Source organism: Haliotis asinina, chromosome 4, assembly GCF_037392515.1.
Source record: "Haliotis asinina isolate JCU_RB_2024 chromosome 4, JCU_Hal_asi_v2, whole genome shotgun sequence".
Classification (NCBI taxonomy): Eukaryota; Metazoa; Mollusca; class Gastropoda; order Lepetellida; family Haliotidae; genus Haliotis; species Haliotis asinina.
Window position 1 is genome coordinate 76,369,474 of NC_090283.1, and position 16,500 is coordinate 76,385,973.

At 37.2% G+C, this 16,500-nt stretch overlaps 1 protein-coding gene across 3 annotated transcripts in view; it reads right to left on the bottom strand.

Moving 5' to 3' along the window:
• Positions 1–16,500, bottom strand: part of LOC137281896 (uncharacterized) — a 41,556-nt gene that overhangs the window by 23,167 nt on the left and 1,889 nt on the right. Inside the window, exon 1 of one of the 3 annotated variants that reach the window (XM_067813605.1) lies at positions 10,551–10,615. The exons of the other annotated variants lie outside the window; for them this stretch is intronic. The gene's annotated coding sequence lies outside the window, so the exon portion shown is untranslated. Of the gene's footprint in view, positions 1–10,550; positions 10,616–16,500 lie in introns of those variants that run through there. 3 annotated transcript variants of the gene reach the window in all.

Below are 16,500 nucleotides of genomic sequence, written 5' to 3' on the forward strand. Positions count from 1 at the left end.
AAAAATAAAAACTTTATATTTTAAGAAATATTTAGGTGTCGGTAAATATGCTTCCAACAGAGCGATTCTTGGTGATAAAGGCAGATGTTCTATCTTTGTTTCAACACAATTAAGAGCAGTCAACTATTGGATAAAGTTATTACGTATGGATGCTTATAGATACCCATATCAATGTTATCGCATGTTAAAACAACCAGATGATAAAGGTAAGAACAGCTGGTGTCTGATATCAGAAATATGCTTTTTAAGTGAGGGTTTTCTTATGTTTGGATATCACAGGATGTCGGTGATAAAAAACGTTTTCATTTAATTTTGAAACAAAGAGTAATAGACATATTTTTCCAAAATTCATCTAATTATCTTTCCCATTATGCTTTTGTAAAATCGTTGCTAGAGCCAGAAAAATATTTCACTGTACTGCATGACAAATCCTTGAGAGCAGCTTTCTGTAAATTCAGAATCTCCTTGCATGATTTCAGGGTACAGTTTGAACGTAAATGTGAAAATGTAAATCCAAATGAAATTTTATGTGTAAAATGTAATAGCAATCAGGTCGAGGATGAATATCATGTGTTATTTATGTGCAAGCACTACCGAGAAATGAGAAATAAATATTTTCCAAATTTATGTACAGGGCATAAGGATCAACATTCTATGATAAATCTTTTAAATTCTAAGAATGAAGATGTTTTTGTCTCCGTTGCACGTTTTCTGAAAAATGTGTCTATTTTTTAGAGGTAAAACGTGATACGCATGCAAATTTTGAAAAAAAAACATGAAACTGTAGTATGGGCCGTTTGGCCTAAAATACTGAATAAACTGTCTGTCTGTCTGTCTGTAAATATGCATGTAAGTAATCGAGTCTGGACTAATCAATCCAGTGATCGATACCTAGAGCATTAACAAATTAAGTGGACCACCCGATTTTAATACATGTAGCTATTACGAGTGTGCACGCGACAATGAGAAGATGACTTACAGCAAAGTCCTCTCGCTTTTCTATACAGCCAGTGCAAAAGACTGTTACTGATTTCTTCAAGCGGGCATGAACAGGTATGAGACATTGTAATTTGTGTGCACTGATATGTATTTCTGTGTATCAACAAAGATTATGTCTGATGCCTACTATGTTCGTTTCTTTGTGCGTTTCTTACTGCTTCGCTTATCCGGACGATTTCAATAAAAACAGAGGCGTTCGGATAAACGGGGCACCTTTAAACTGTAGTCACCTTTAGAATATAATAATGGCATTATCCACAAATCTATTCAACCTTAAAGTAAGGTTTTGAAAGGTACATTTGAAATATTCTTTCCGCTTCTCGTGGCCTTTAAAGATAACATTGATTGTTATAAGGGTGGACACTATCGCATTACTGTAAATAATTTACGAAAGAATACTCTTTGACAAAATGAAATATGAATATTTGAAATGGCTAAAATGAACATAAACCACATACACCAAATAATGACCACGAATAGGTCGGATTAATTAATATGAAAAAGACACTGCTTGAAGCATATATGTATCCCGAGCAGGTATTCCTGAATCACAATCAAAGAGTGATGATACCAGGTGGTCATGAAAGGTGAACCTTTTACCATCTCGTTAGCTGGACCTGTCAATACATACTCAGGCAAGTCAGTTCTACACATAAGCAAACATGAGAACCTATGGTACAAGTCAAACTTGGAAATCACAACTGGCATCATTAAGATTTGGAAGTTAACAGTGAATGTATATTGTGAAGGAAAGACAGTTGAAGTTTAAACATGAATGAACATTTTAAATGAGTAAATCCTTCGGATTTATCTTTGCACATGAATAAATATTTCTTTTGGTAATCATGATTTTGAAAAATACCGGGCCATTTGGAAAGCAAGCAACATAATCGAAATATTTTGATCTAAGTATATTTATCCGTCAAATTCGACGTCATTTCACACGTTCTGCTGACATGAGTTGTCAGGGAAACATACAAGGTTTGTTTGCTGGGAATATAGCGTGGCATATTCGGCTCAGGTGTACAGCAAGTGTGCCATTAATCCTTTGGAGATATTCCTGATGTGTTTTCAGGTTTCAGTCTTAAGACACCTCACAAAATGACTAGGAGTCGGTTTGGTCTTTTTCTCATTCACAGGTTATCCCTTAACTTTTGAACACATGCGACACTACAAACTATTTGAATGTGCGGAGTTTTTAAATAACTATCAAAAGAAGTGTTTTCGAGATAGTTTGTCCTGCCCCAATCATTTACGGCCCCAAAACATATATTTGAAAATATCCTCGTTAGAGCTATCATAAAATTCTTAAACGCTGAGCTGATTTCTGTAATGTTACGGCCTTTATTCAAATGGCTCGATCAAGGGTCGAACACTTTAAAAGCTCATTACAAAGACTTCATCACATTTAAACTGACCTTGTGAAGAAAAGACTGCTTGGGTTGCATTAAATTTACTGGAATGTTTCCTCTATACCATCTCTGGGACACAAACATACTTGTGAAGAGTCGAACCCGGGAGTAACGAGCCAAATTGAATACTTAAACCAAAAGGCCGATGACCAATTTGCACAAGCTGTACTGCTAAACCGGCCATTATAAACGTAACAGCTGGCTAAGGCGGGAAGTCCGTGGTCTTATAAATATTTCCTTGCTTTTGGCAAGGATATAAATCGTAGCCAACAGCTTCTTTTCAGGATTCACATAAAACCAGAAAGGAGGGTCTTGTACCGAGCACAAGCCTCGCTTTTGTTTTTACATCAATTGACTCTTTTATAGTGATTTATACCGAACCCTGAAAAATGTCTTAATGGACGACCTGAAATAAAGTGGAGTGTGATGGACAGTTAGACAGAAAAAATGATAGATGTGCGAAATGTGGCCCTTTGTTGACATTTTAGGACAATGACATACAAACTGGTATGTGTGTCGCAAATTATTAATATTTAGTGGCTGAATAATGTAAGGTGTTAACACCCTTGGTGGCAAGGAAGTGCCGTCTCTGATTGACAAGGTACTGAAACCACAGGTATGAAACCACAAACACAACCGACTTTGAGGGGATATTTATACCTATTCCTGTTTTTAAAAAGGGGACATTTCAATTATTGAAACCGTTTCATTATAAGGTTAACAGATATGTTGATAAATTTTCCAGTCGTCATTGACTTTCAAAATCCTTTGCATGTTTGCCTTGAATGTACTCAAGACTGATTATTCTCTAAGTTGGCCTGTAGGGTGAGTTAGTTTAGTTTTAGGCCGTACTCAGCAATATTCCAGCTATATGGTCTGTAAATAATCGAGTCTGGACCAGACAATCCAGTGAGCATGACCATCGATCTACGCATTTATGTGAGTGAATGAGTGAGTTAATATTTTACGTCACATCGGCAGTGTCTCAGCCATACCGTGACCAGAACATTTTAATGAAATATATGCATGTGGTAAATCAGCGAAGGACAGTAAAACAAGTAGAATATCACAGAGTAGAATATAAAACTAGTAACTATACCTAAAACAATTTACCTAGAGAGGACGATACAATATATAAATGGGCTATAGATTGCTAACAACTGAAGGTAGATCACCATACTAGGGACCATGGGGACTTACAGTACCTTTGCTACCTGCATGGGCCCTAGTTGGATTTACATCATCCCCTCAGCCGTCAGCAATTTGGGAAATCTAGCCATTCAATAAAAGAACACTTACTCTACGATTAAAAACCTGGTAGACTTAAATTTACATCGAATGTTGTGGGACTTACGTATCCTCTCAGGAGGACAATAATTTTACAATACTTCAACCTCCTTTGAGGGTACAGCCAATAACAATCTCAGTTACTAATCTAACCTGTCAATAATAATAGAAATATCTATTTACAATTCATTCAACAAATCCAGTTCTTTTGAAAATGCAATAATTAAATGAGAACTGATGTTAGTAAAAAGCTCCTTCATACTACGTGATTTAAAATAGGTATCCCTTGTGATGGAATGCTCAACGCAATCAAGCAAGACATGCTTGACCGTGATTCTTTCATCACAAGCGATACAAAATGGAGGATAATCACCTTTCAAAAGGTATTTATGCCCTATATCTGGTGTGACCAATACGACGTCTCATAATGACCTCTTCAAATCTGGACTGACAACCCAAGTAGGAATAAGCAATATAGGGTTTTATTTCATGTAATTTATTGATGCCTACCTGAGTGTCCCACTTCTTCTGTATCCGATCACGGGTATAAGATCTAATGTTAGCTTTATAATCAGTGTATGGAATAAGAAGTGGTGTCACAGATTTGTTGAGTGCTGCCTTGGCAGCAAGATCGGCCATTGCGTTACCGGAAATGCCTACGTGGCTGGGTATCCAACAGAAGACGATGTCGTATTGGCCAGTAGCACGAGTATTATACAATTCAATAATTTCCATTAAAAGTGGATGTTTACAAGAAATATTTTTAATAGCCTGAAGGCAGGAAAGAGAGTCGGAATACATTATATACTGTTTATGTTTAGGATGTCTTTGAATATATTTAAGAGTCGTTAGTATGGCGTTAGCTTCAGCTGTAAAAATAGAACTGTTGTCTGATAATCTAGAAGATATTCTACGCATTTGGGATACGATGATATGTGTCAACCAAGTCAGCAAGTCTGACCACCCGCTCCCGTTAGTCGCCTCTTAATCTGCCCCTTGGCCTTTAGAGTGGGTGGATGAGTTTAGTTTTACGCCGCACTCAGCAATATTCCAGTTATATGGTGGTGGTCTGTAAATAATCGAGTCTGTACCAGACAATCCAGTCACCAACAACATGAGCAGCTATCTGCGTAGTTGGGAACCAATGACATGTGTCAACCAAGTCAGCGAGCCTGACCACCCGACCCCGTTAGTCGCCTCTTACGACAAGCACAGTCGCCTTTTATGGCAAGTTTGGCGTTTAGAAATGTATAATAATGATTCCATGAAACAAGATGATGCCTATCGCCGGTTAAAGAGATAGATTCCAGGGGGAATAAAGGAGAAACATTATTCAGGGTGCACTGATGAATATTGCTGATTTGAAGTAACATGAAATCCAGAGTGTTGTTGCCATCTTCACATGCCATTCTAATTGAATTAACGTGAGGCTCTTCACTTTTGAACATTTGTTTTGTGGAATATGTACATGCCCCTAGTGAATGCAAGGCACTTCACAGTTCCCCTACACGAGCCAAGGAAATACCCAGGACTTCACTTCAATGACACTTCTCATGCTGTGTACGGATCTGTTCTGCTGGGAGGTACTCAAATAAGTGTCTGACTGGCTGCTCTGGGGTTGGTGGGTGATGGGGGTTCGGGTTGTGGGTATCGGATGGGGAGGCAAGAGCCCCGAGCTGATGACAAAATCCAACCAGCTTACCTGTGATAGGGTCAACCAGAACCCTCTTTGCAGCAAATATTTATGTTTATGTGCCAAATACTCTCCTTAAAACTGTTCTTAACGCTTCAACTCACAAACATAAACGTACTGAACGAAGCCTTCACGCCTCCTGTCACTTCACTTCCCGATTATACTTCCGTTGGCTATAGTTCTAATATAGAATATTCAGTAAATACATGTTGGGCTTGGCTTTTAAATTCGCCTGCGGGAAAGTATAACCTCCAATTTTTATTATGTAAAATATCTAACACGGCATATTCAGTAAATGCAATTTGCGCTTGACGTTTAAACCCTTCGTGAACGTTTAACTTTCAGTTTTTGTTATACAAAATATCTTATCTAAATCATTCAGTAAATACTGCAGAAATGTCACAGTCAATTTTTATTATGCAATGTATCATTTCCTTGTTCTTGAGACTTGTCGTTTTATTTCATCACCATAGTTGTCTATTTAGGTTTTAAACAATAGGAAGCATGTTTAACAAGTCATGTTGTACGTGTTTTCCTTATTCCAGTTTCAGATATTGCGCCCTAATGTACTTATAGTTTAATTACGTAGTTCTTTTCAGAATTCCATGCGCTGATTTAATAATATTGATTGATTTACAAACAAGGAAATACTTCTAACTACTGGAAGTCACCATGCAATGGTGAACAAATGCGGTCTTAGTTCAAGGCATTTACATGTTTAAACTGGTAATTTGTTGTTCGTACTTGCAAATATTAGATGTTTACTCTACACGACCAAATACATGGAATGTTCAAAATGGATCAGTCAAACCAAATATGGAAAGTAGTGATATGGATGATAGGTAACTGAAAACAATTATGTATGACGTATTTTCCTGTTTTACATGTGCCGTGTGTTCCAGTTTTGATGTCATTTTACTTGACTTGCACTTGCATGTGTTTGTGACAGCTGTCAACAGTTAGATGGATATGCGCAGAGTTTTCCCGAATATATGTTATCGTTATTGTTCTGTGGTGGGTCTTCATTAACACATGCTCATTATATAATCGGCATTGTGCGTTCTGGGCATTGTGCATTGTTGGTATTGTGCATTGTTGGTATTGTTAATTGTTGGCATTGTGCATTGCGCATAACTGATAGTCCCCAAACACCAACAACAAAACAAACACAATATGTGAAAATAGACGAGTCTGTTCGCCTAGTTGGGTACATTTTCATTTTCTATATCAAAATGATCGTATATAGTGAAAAATATCAATTTATGTTATGGTAAATATACAATTTGTACACAAAGCAATTAAAAAGTTCAATACTGTGTACATATATATCACACATCGCCATGACTTTGAACGTCAGTCATCGTATCTTTTTCAATATTTTTCAACACTATGTAGTAGTTACAGCGAACTCCCCTTTGAAAAAAGCAAATTCTTGACAATTTTGAAATACTGATTTTAACTTCAAGTGCATATTTGTCATGTTTTCGTGTAGGGACATCAGACGTCGGCAGGCGTTCTCTGAAAAAAGTCATAACTGTCCCGCATTGTAGCGACAGTTCAACCAATCCATTAATCATGAATGACAAAATGCAAAGCCTTGTTAACTCTTCTTTAATACACCCGATGACACCTGACGGAAGGACTGATGGTACACCACATAAGCTTAAATAAGTCTGCTCTATCGTGAAAATGTTACAAGACAACAAACTAATAACCAGGCGACACATTCAAGAACACAAAAGTATCATTATCAGGTACTGTTACAAGACACCGATAACCAGACGGCACATTCAGAAAGAGAGATGCACGATGAATCCGCAACAATTACAAGAAGTTGGCTGCCAAATGACACTTTCAGCAAGACAGAAACCTGCTACTAAGGCAGCCACATTTAGAAAAAGTTGATAACCACACGGCACTTTCTGTTAGAAAGGCGTATCATGACTCCGCTACTGTTGAAACAAACTGATAACCAGATGACACATTCAGCAAGACAGACGTATCATGCTTCTTCTACTGTTGAAACAAACTGATAACCAGACGACACATTCAGCAAAACAGACGTGTCATGCTTCCTCTACTGTTGAAACAACTGATTAGCAGACGTCACATACGGCAAGATAGACTAGCAAACAATACAATACAATCAGGACGACTTGCATAAATGCAAACACCAAAAGTTGGTGCTTTGATCGACATAAAAGTTGGCATCTCCCCCCCCCCCCTTCTCATACAACGAGAAGATTTCGGAGAGGCCTTTCACACTATAAACGTATAAGCATATAGCATATAATATGAAAGACACACCGCGGTCTCACTGGACTCGAGTTGTTTAAGTTCAAGCGAGGTTCATCTGTGGAAACAGACCATCGGCATTCGTAAGGCTTAAAGTTCAACTTCTCAACAAAAAAAAAATGTTTAAAAAAAACAACGTGTACAGAATTTGCCAAACCTGGCAGAAATTCTGACTCATATGCCGAGAGCAGAACATTATTGATACCCATAGGAAGGCCTGATTCTTGTTTACTTTCCTTGACTAAGAGCTCCAGATTGCATTCCCCTAACGAATCCCTTGGCTGTTGTATTAATTAGGATCCACCCACTAGTAATGCTATCTGCGTACACATCAGTTTTCTTCTGAATAACGTCATAACGTATACTCTCAAATCAATCTTTCTGTGATGGCATTACATGTATTCAGGTAAATGTGTGTCAATACTCTTTGCTGAAACCAGCTCTGTATTCCCTCAAATGAGCATTTTGGTGCAATGTCGTTGATCTTCATTCATTCAGATAAAAAATATGTCCATGCTAAATACATATTTACTCAAACCGACCCTTCTTCGGTTTTCAGTTCGGTTCTTCTTTGATGCCTTAATTACCATCGTTCGACAATGCCTTAACGGTATTCATCGAAATCAGTTCAGTCATTGAAATCAGTCCTTCATCAATGCGATAATTGTATTTCCTCAAACCAATCATTTTTGCTATGCAGCAATGGCAGTCCTCTAATCAATACTTCAACAAAGGACCACACCATACTTTTAAAGCAATCCTTTTAGCCCAGGACCTTAGAAGTGATTGCTTTGCATAGTTCTCTTAATTATCACCAAATATGGGATATTATTATCATTATTTGTATATAAATATACATAAAGAGACTTTTACAGCTGAAAAAATATACGGTACACGTTCAACGTTGCCAGGAAGTAGAACCATTCACACAATGACTGTTACGCAATGCATCAGCAATTTTGATCAATATTACTCATCAGCAAAATACACCGTTGTAACTCACCACACAGTCGGCAGTCCGTATCTGTTGCTGAGAAACGACTTACTGCAAGCTATGGCAGTCACTCATTACTCATCATGACAAGTCTAGGGTTCCAGCAAGTGCACAAACGACTGTAAACCAAACCTGATCGATATGTCATTATTCAGCTTTGAAGATGTTGCCAAAACAACCACCCGCCTTTGACAAATGGCAGAAATGTGCCGACTTGCAAAACGTCCACTCATGTACTATTTTTTAATGAAATATTCTTGGAGCCACTGTCATGTACGCCAGGAAAACACATATTTTTAAGATCTGACTCTGTTTGTACTTTTGTGGGTTCATAACAATAACTAATATAAAATAAAATTTCCCTGTAAGGCATATCTGTCTAAATTTAGACGATTTGTATATAAAAACGACAACCAATACAACATTCCTAGTAAAAAATCTTTTCTAAAAGCGCAGTGGTTTGTACTATACGAAAGACACGAAAAGAGGCTGGTTTTGGGGGTTTTGGGGTTTTTTTGGGTTTTTTTAATGTCACAGTGTCATAGTTGCAATATATTATTACATTTGCAGATGTTGATACAAGTTGTTGAGAGGAGATGTGTTAAACCGCCATGATGGCTAATAAATAACGATGCATCTGATAGGCGATATCACATGTGTCATGTCACTGAGAATCTACACCAAGAGAGTGACCAGTCTCGATTATTTGCCAAAACAAAAATAGGACATTTTAGGCAAACCAGACCTAGTAAGGTCGCTCTCCATGTCTACTTCATGGGCCTGCAGAGTCGGAAGAAGAATCATTAAGTGGTGTTATGAAACACAAAATCAACGCTAAATGAGAAAGAATCTTGTCTTTAGAAAAATATGTTTTCATGTCTTTAACCTTTATGGTCAAACATCGGGATCACACTGTCGTATCTTCATGTTTACATGCCTATATTGTTAATGAATTAAATCGTTTAACCCTCTCTTTAAACTTTCAAACAAGTCACTTTCATTTCTTACTTCCATAGGCTCCTTGTAATATTATGTTCAATGGATAATATGGATATATTAGACTATAATGCATTTTTCACTGTACATCTAATACAAACATTTATTCAGCTAGAACCTTACTAGAAGCACAGACAACAAAGAGGTACAAGACACTTATGTAGTATCACCTGAATAACATATTACCACAGAATCTGGTAACTGTACGAACCGCCCACAATATTTCGCCAGATGCACGTTTGAATGCATCTGCGGACTTCTTTCATTGTAACTTGAATATTGAAGCATTATGGAGATTCTTATGTATTATAGCAGTAATGTATAAACTGTCGTTGTAACAGTATTGTTTGTTATTGTGCTTAATTTATTTCAGCGTTCATTCTTTATTTCTGATTTATGACTGTAACGTAAGTCAGGTATACTTTAATATGCTGGCTCAAACATTAAATGCAACGGACGTCAAACTGTTTAAGTTATCCTTACCATAGCATTGTTGTCTTACCACGAAACTATACTCGCCTATTAACAAAGGATATACAGGTTTACAATTTGGCATATTGCAAAATATATTGTTTGTCCCTTGTTTTTTTACTACGAGAAACTATAGTCATTAATTTACAAATGAGATGCAAATTTACAATTTGGCCCATTTCAAAGTATATCGTTTGTCTTTTCTTTTCTTACTACGAGAAACTATACATATCTATTTACAAATTAAACACAAATTTACATTTTGGCATATTCCAAAATATATAGTTTGTCTGTTGTTTTCTTACCACTAGAAACTATACTCATCTATATACAAATAGACACACAAGTTTAGCATTGTTGCATATTCAGAACTATATTTAGAAGATTCGTTTTTTAATCTTACCTCAGGAGGATTTGCGTGGTAGTCCGGTAAGGTGTCACAACTCGCAGGTCCGTCTCCCTTGAGAAGCGTCATGTGTGTTAAGTACACGAAACTCACCAGAGATATTCAATTATACATTCAGGACCGACTTACCGAAATAATGGTGGGATGGGTGACGGGGGTGACAGTTTGACAGGCCTGGGATCTTCGTGCTGTCGCTCACAAGCCTCACCTCCTCTGAATAGGGCTCGCCTGACGTTTACTCCTCATCATTTACCTTGGGTTAGTCGTGAGGAAGATATTACCTCTCACAGTAGACTGTTACATTCAAAGACTTTTATACCATCATTAATTTTCGTATGAGTTTTATGTTTACTGGGCTTAGACACATCTTCTTGTAATAGTATGAGATAAACTATTTTAAATAGGTTGCAGGAATACTGTGTATATCTACTAAGCTTGTCAGAGTGACAAGGCTCTGCTCTGGGTTTTGGTCTGTCAAATTATATGATCCTGAAGGATAGCTTCTTGGACCTTGCATGCGTGTCTTCGATTGGAATTTCAAAAATGTCTTTTGTCTGTTCAGTGTGTGTAGCAAAGCATTAGTACCTGGCATTATAGTAGTAGTAGTAGTAGTAGTTGTTGTTGTTGTTGTTGTTGTTGTTGTTGTTGTTGTTCAAGCCACATATTAATAATGTATCCACAAACCAGCACTGACACCTTTTGCATCACCAAAAGTGTCAGAATGGCTGTGTTTCTGGCAGCAAACCCGGGTAATCCCCCAATGTCAGACAACACATTTATTGACAATTGAACCTGTCTGATAAAGATAAGATACACTAACGGTCACACGGGTCGTCTGTAACTCTGACCCATCCTGCCGAACCTGTATACTCTACAGTATACACACTCCCATCATTGGCCATTAATCCTTCCATGCAGTAGGGCGCATGTAAATCACTGTGTACTCATTTGTTACCTGAGTGCGTGACGAACAGTAAAGGGCGTTACATTTCCCAGTATATGTCACTAGAATAAAATCTTTAACGTGTCTCAACAATATATCATCCTTTCAATATGTGGTATCAGTATATCGTTATTTCGACATGTGCTGTCAGTATATCATTTTTCGATATGCGTCATGAGTAATCAGTATATGTGTTTCCATGATATGTCATTAGTATACAATTGTTTCAACTTTCATAGTTAGAAAATATCATTTTTCCAACATGTATGATTTGTGTATATTATCCTGTCAAGATGTTTCGTTGGCATATATCATCTTGACAACATGTTTCATTAGCATATCATCTCTCAACCATGTGGCATGTGTGTGTATATATGTGACATCAGTATATATCATCCATCCAAAATGTGCTATAATCATGTACAGTTTTCAACATGTTTCATTGGCATATCTCATCTTTTCAACATGTTTCATCATTATCCCATCAATGGGACAATACCATGGCATCTAGCAGCACTGAATGTCTATCGGACTTTCACCATTGCAGTTGTAAGGTATCACCAGTGTTACATGGAGGATATCAGTGTGTCCCGTGTGACATCACTGGGGAACTGCCATCGGTATGCTTTCAATGTCATTGCAATGATGTAAATGTGGCTTTGATATAAAATCACTGTTTTAACAGATGTCGTCGTCATCGTTGTTTCAGTATGACATAAACGTTTTAAAACATATCATCAGTATGTTATGAGTCATCAAAGTCATATTAATGTGTGGAAATGTCATCAGTTCACAACTGATGTGACTTCGATACGACATGTTTCAACATGTCCCCAATTTCAATATAACACCAGTGCTTTGCTATCCATCAGTGTGTCAATACACTATCACTGTTTCAGTTGGTCACAAACATAAATTCAATGTGATATTAACTTTTTCTTAATGAGTGAGTGAGTTAATATTTAACGTCACATCGCAGCCATATCGTGACGAGATTTTCTTAATGTGCAATCATTCTGTCATTGTGGTGATAGTTGTGTGACTATGGTCTTAAGCTGTTTCAGCAATATTCAAACAATATCAATATCGGGGGACACCAGAAATGGGCTTTGTACCCATGTGGGAATTGAACCCGAGTCTTCGGCGTTACGAGTGAACGCTTTAATCACTTGGCTACCCACCGCCCTGTGATGATTAGCAATACCGCTTAGCATTGGAGAACAGACAATACATGAGTGTACGTCACGTGTCATGTAATGTGCCAAATGTGTACTTAATTAACTCTAGTGCATGGTGATATACATAATGCCAAGAATATACATCAGCTCTGTCCATGATTGTGCCATGTGCACAATACATCCATTCACACTGGGCGGTAGGAGGGGCGTGCACCTTGTTCGTGTAACTTGGGGCAAGAGGGAGCCTCTCACAGCATGGCACGTGGGAGAGCCATGTGGAAGAGCCATCGTTGTCAGCCACAGGGACGTTAGCTGTCTGAAAACTGTCTGTAGCCCCGGGAATTCGTACCCATCAATAACATCCATTAATATACCTGTATGAATATGGGGTTATGAGGTATCCTTCTGGCTCGACTCCCGTCATCACAACAACCAGTAAACCCCTTATGTTTAGCTACCTTGAATAGAGTGCTAGGGGGAGAAGCACGGTTGTCATGGTAATTAAATCAACAAAGAGTTTACTATCCTGTATTGTGTTGCATGGCACCTGTATGACCGAGTCAAACAAGCCCACTACAGCCAGACATCAGTTCTGTACCTCAGCCATGAGCACTAGAACCCAGTGAGTTTAATTGGGAACTGTCCCCGTATATAGTCACATATTACGATTACAATATGCAACGTGTATTTTACTAGGAGGAAGTCCGTAATTATTGAAAGTAGCTGCTGTGAATACAAAGGCTCCGCAACCAAATTCATTCTCTGTTTATCTTAGTACTCTTTGGTTGGTCCATGAGGGCACAGAGGGTCACTTATTTTCTTATTTTGGCAAATTTCCATGCCTTTTTTGTGATAAAATGTATCACCACTAATGTTCAGTATGTTCACCACTGTTTAGCCTCTACACAATTATCACTGGACAATATTTTTCACTGGTGTTTTATTTTACCTCGCAGTACGTCATTACTGAATTTTATATCAGAACATACCACCCATAGTAAATGTCAGTATGCATGAGTAAACTGTGGAGCAATTGTCTTTTCACATTTTCAAATTTTATGTTTTCAAAAATTAACATATGTTATTTTACATCATAAATGTACATATGAAATATGGCTGAGTCTTTGTGTTTGAAAATTTATTTCTGACCCCTGTCTTCATTTTCTTCATTGAACTAATTTAGTCTTAAACAAAATTACCAAGCTCTATATTAACTTTCACAAACGTGTGCATGAATGACAATTCAACAATATCCCTAAGAATTACATGAAAATATATTCGGTATGTTTGTCATTTGACAGCATATTCAAAGTTCGTGATATGAGAGTTATGAATTCCAAGCATTACATAGCCGCATATGCCAGTCAGGAGCCGTGCTGTTTACTTTTGTATTGGCGTACACGGAAAGCTCTGACACACGTACGTAAGGTCAGCACCGCCCAAATAACATTACATCTCATATGCATACACTGAATGTCACTGCGTTAATGTTTATGTTTTATCTCGAACACTCATGCGGCTTTAGGTATATATTAGCTGAAAACAAAAATTATTAATAATAATTTGGATAACATGTACTTTAGCAAACACATTTTCTAATCAATAATTGTGATTTAACTATTTTGTCATTAATGTCGAATGGAATCTGCCTTGAGTAATAATCAAGACTGATTATTCTAGGCGGTTATGGTATACACAAAGATCAATCATTTTTCAGTCACTACATATAAAATAAAACTTTTGTCATTCAAATCCGCTTCAAGGAATGAAATTTTAAAATTGTCTTTTCACGACCTTCAGCTGTCAGTGGGGTACTCAAATCATTCAATACTTCATTTCAACTTAAAATCCATGGTAAAATTAAATTGTTGCATTTCAGATTTTATTTTACGGGCAAACACGAGCTGGATGATTCATGACTCCACGCTGATATCGTAGGACTTTTGTACAGAGGTCGTTTCCTTTTGTAAAATCATCAACATTTGTTCCGTGATTTAAACTGAAACAAATGAGCTATAAAATGTTTTGTTTCTTTTATTTATCATATTTTATTTATGCGTTCAAAACTAGACTGGCCAGTGTTCATATCTGTTATGAATGTAGTTCATAAGTGTTACACGTCTTCACACATACGTACGGAGCTATTTGGAACAACCTTCATTCCTATGTGCGTGAGGTATGCGTAAGATGGTTGTATGTGACATTAAGTATCATCTCGGGCATATTTATCACCCCCAGAACACTAAAGTAGCTTTCTATTCCACAAAAGTAAATCACAGACATACTCCGTCCAATTTAAGACCGACTCCAATGGTAAACGTCATATTCCTTGTTGACAACGGCGTTGTGCCGTTCCGCGTGAGTCATTCGACTTTACAAGGTTAATTACAGGTATCAAATCAACACAACTACCTTCTGACTAAATCGCTCATCACATTAGAAAATAATATCTTCAGAAAGATATCTTCAGCGCGATCGATTTGAAATTTGAAAATGTATTTAGTATCGTTAAATATACGATGATCTGTCTCTGTAATAGACGTAAATTGTCAAATGCATCGTTTTATGTTAACAACTATTATTACTGACTTTTATTGGTAGGATTATGAATAAGTATGATTGTCGAGATCAATTAGTTGTCTCACATGATGCTGCATCATTGTTACACAACTTTTCCTTAGTGTTGTGTATACACGTCAACGTCCATGCTTGTATAAACCAGAAAGGCGAATGAAAGTAACACTGGATTTAAAAAATAACCCCCTAACAATTGCAAACTTTATCCAAGCTTTACTGGAGATGGAAAGCATACATTAAAACACTTCAAACGTTAGGACCAAAACACAACTGTGACATCCGTGTCAAATACATTTCCACCGAAAATTCTTTTCACGGAATTATCATTTGGGTACACATACGTTTGTCCGGGAGTGTACGTGCGTATAGAAGAGTAAACTTGTCAGCCACAAAGAAAGTATGTCCACGTTGTATTTGGGCAAGTAAACGACTCGTACATAATGACACGAATTTGGATAATAGATGTCTTACACACATTTATTAAAGAAGAATCAATTTTTTTCTAGACTGGATGCGGAGAATAAGCACAATATAGTACTTCTAATCACAATAGGCATTATTTCGAAGACATTTTATGCAGAATGGAACAATAAATGACAACGATTTTTTTTTCAAAAGACTGGCATAATTTGACAGGTCCTCTTTGAAAATGACTTTATCTCATATAAACTGAATATGATTTGACTCGATTTCTATATGAAGATGTTTCTTGGTAAGCGTACGGAAGAACATCATCAGTTGACGCTTACTGTTCATTTTAAAATGTGTGAAAGTTGGACTGTATCATAGTGTCTGGGCATGCATACTCTTTTCAACAAAACGCCCATAAAAATTCAGGTTACTTTTATGGAAACGTTAAGAATTATGTCAGGAGAAAGAACTTTCTGATATTGCGATAGAAGTGATTAAGTAGTTATGCATGAGAAGACAGGGCGGTAGGTGAACATTGGGCGATCTCATAATACACATTTGATGTTATATTCATGATTTTTTAATCTCACTATACATACAATAACAGTAAATTAGGGTTTTAGCACGTGCTTGAGGCTGATCCCCACTTACGTGTTGGGAGTATTGCCTCCAGCGAGGTGATAAATCTGAGACTTGCCACTCTCAACAGGGTTCTACGGACTGTGAGATGATAACGTGAACCCAACAACCTGTAATGAATATCAACGTCCCAGGTACTATCCCCACAGTGGGTTAATTTAGTATCTGCCAATAAATTCCCAATACTTCTTCGGGATCG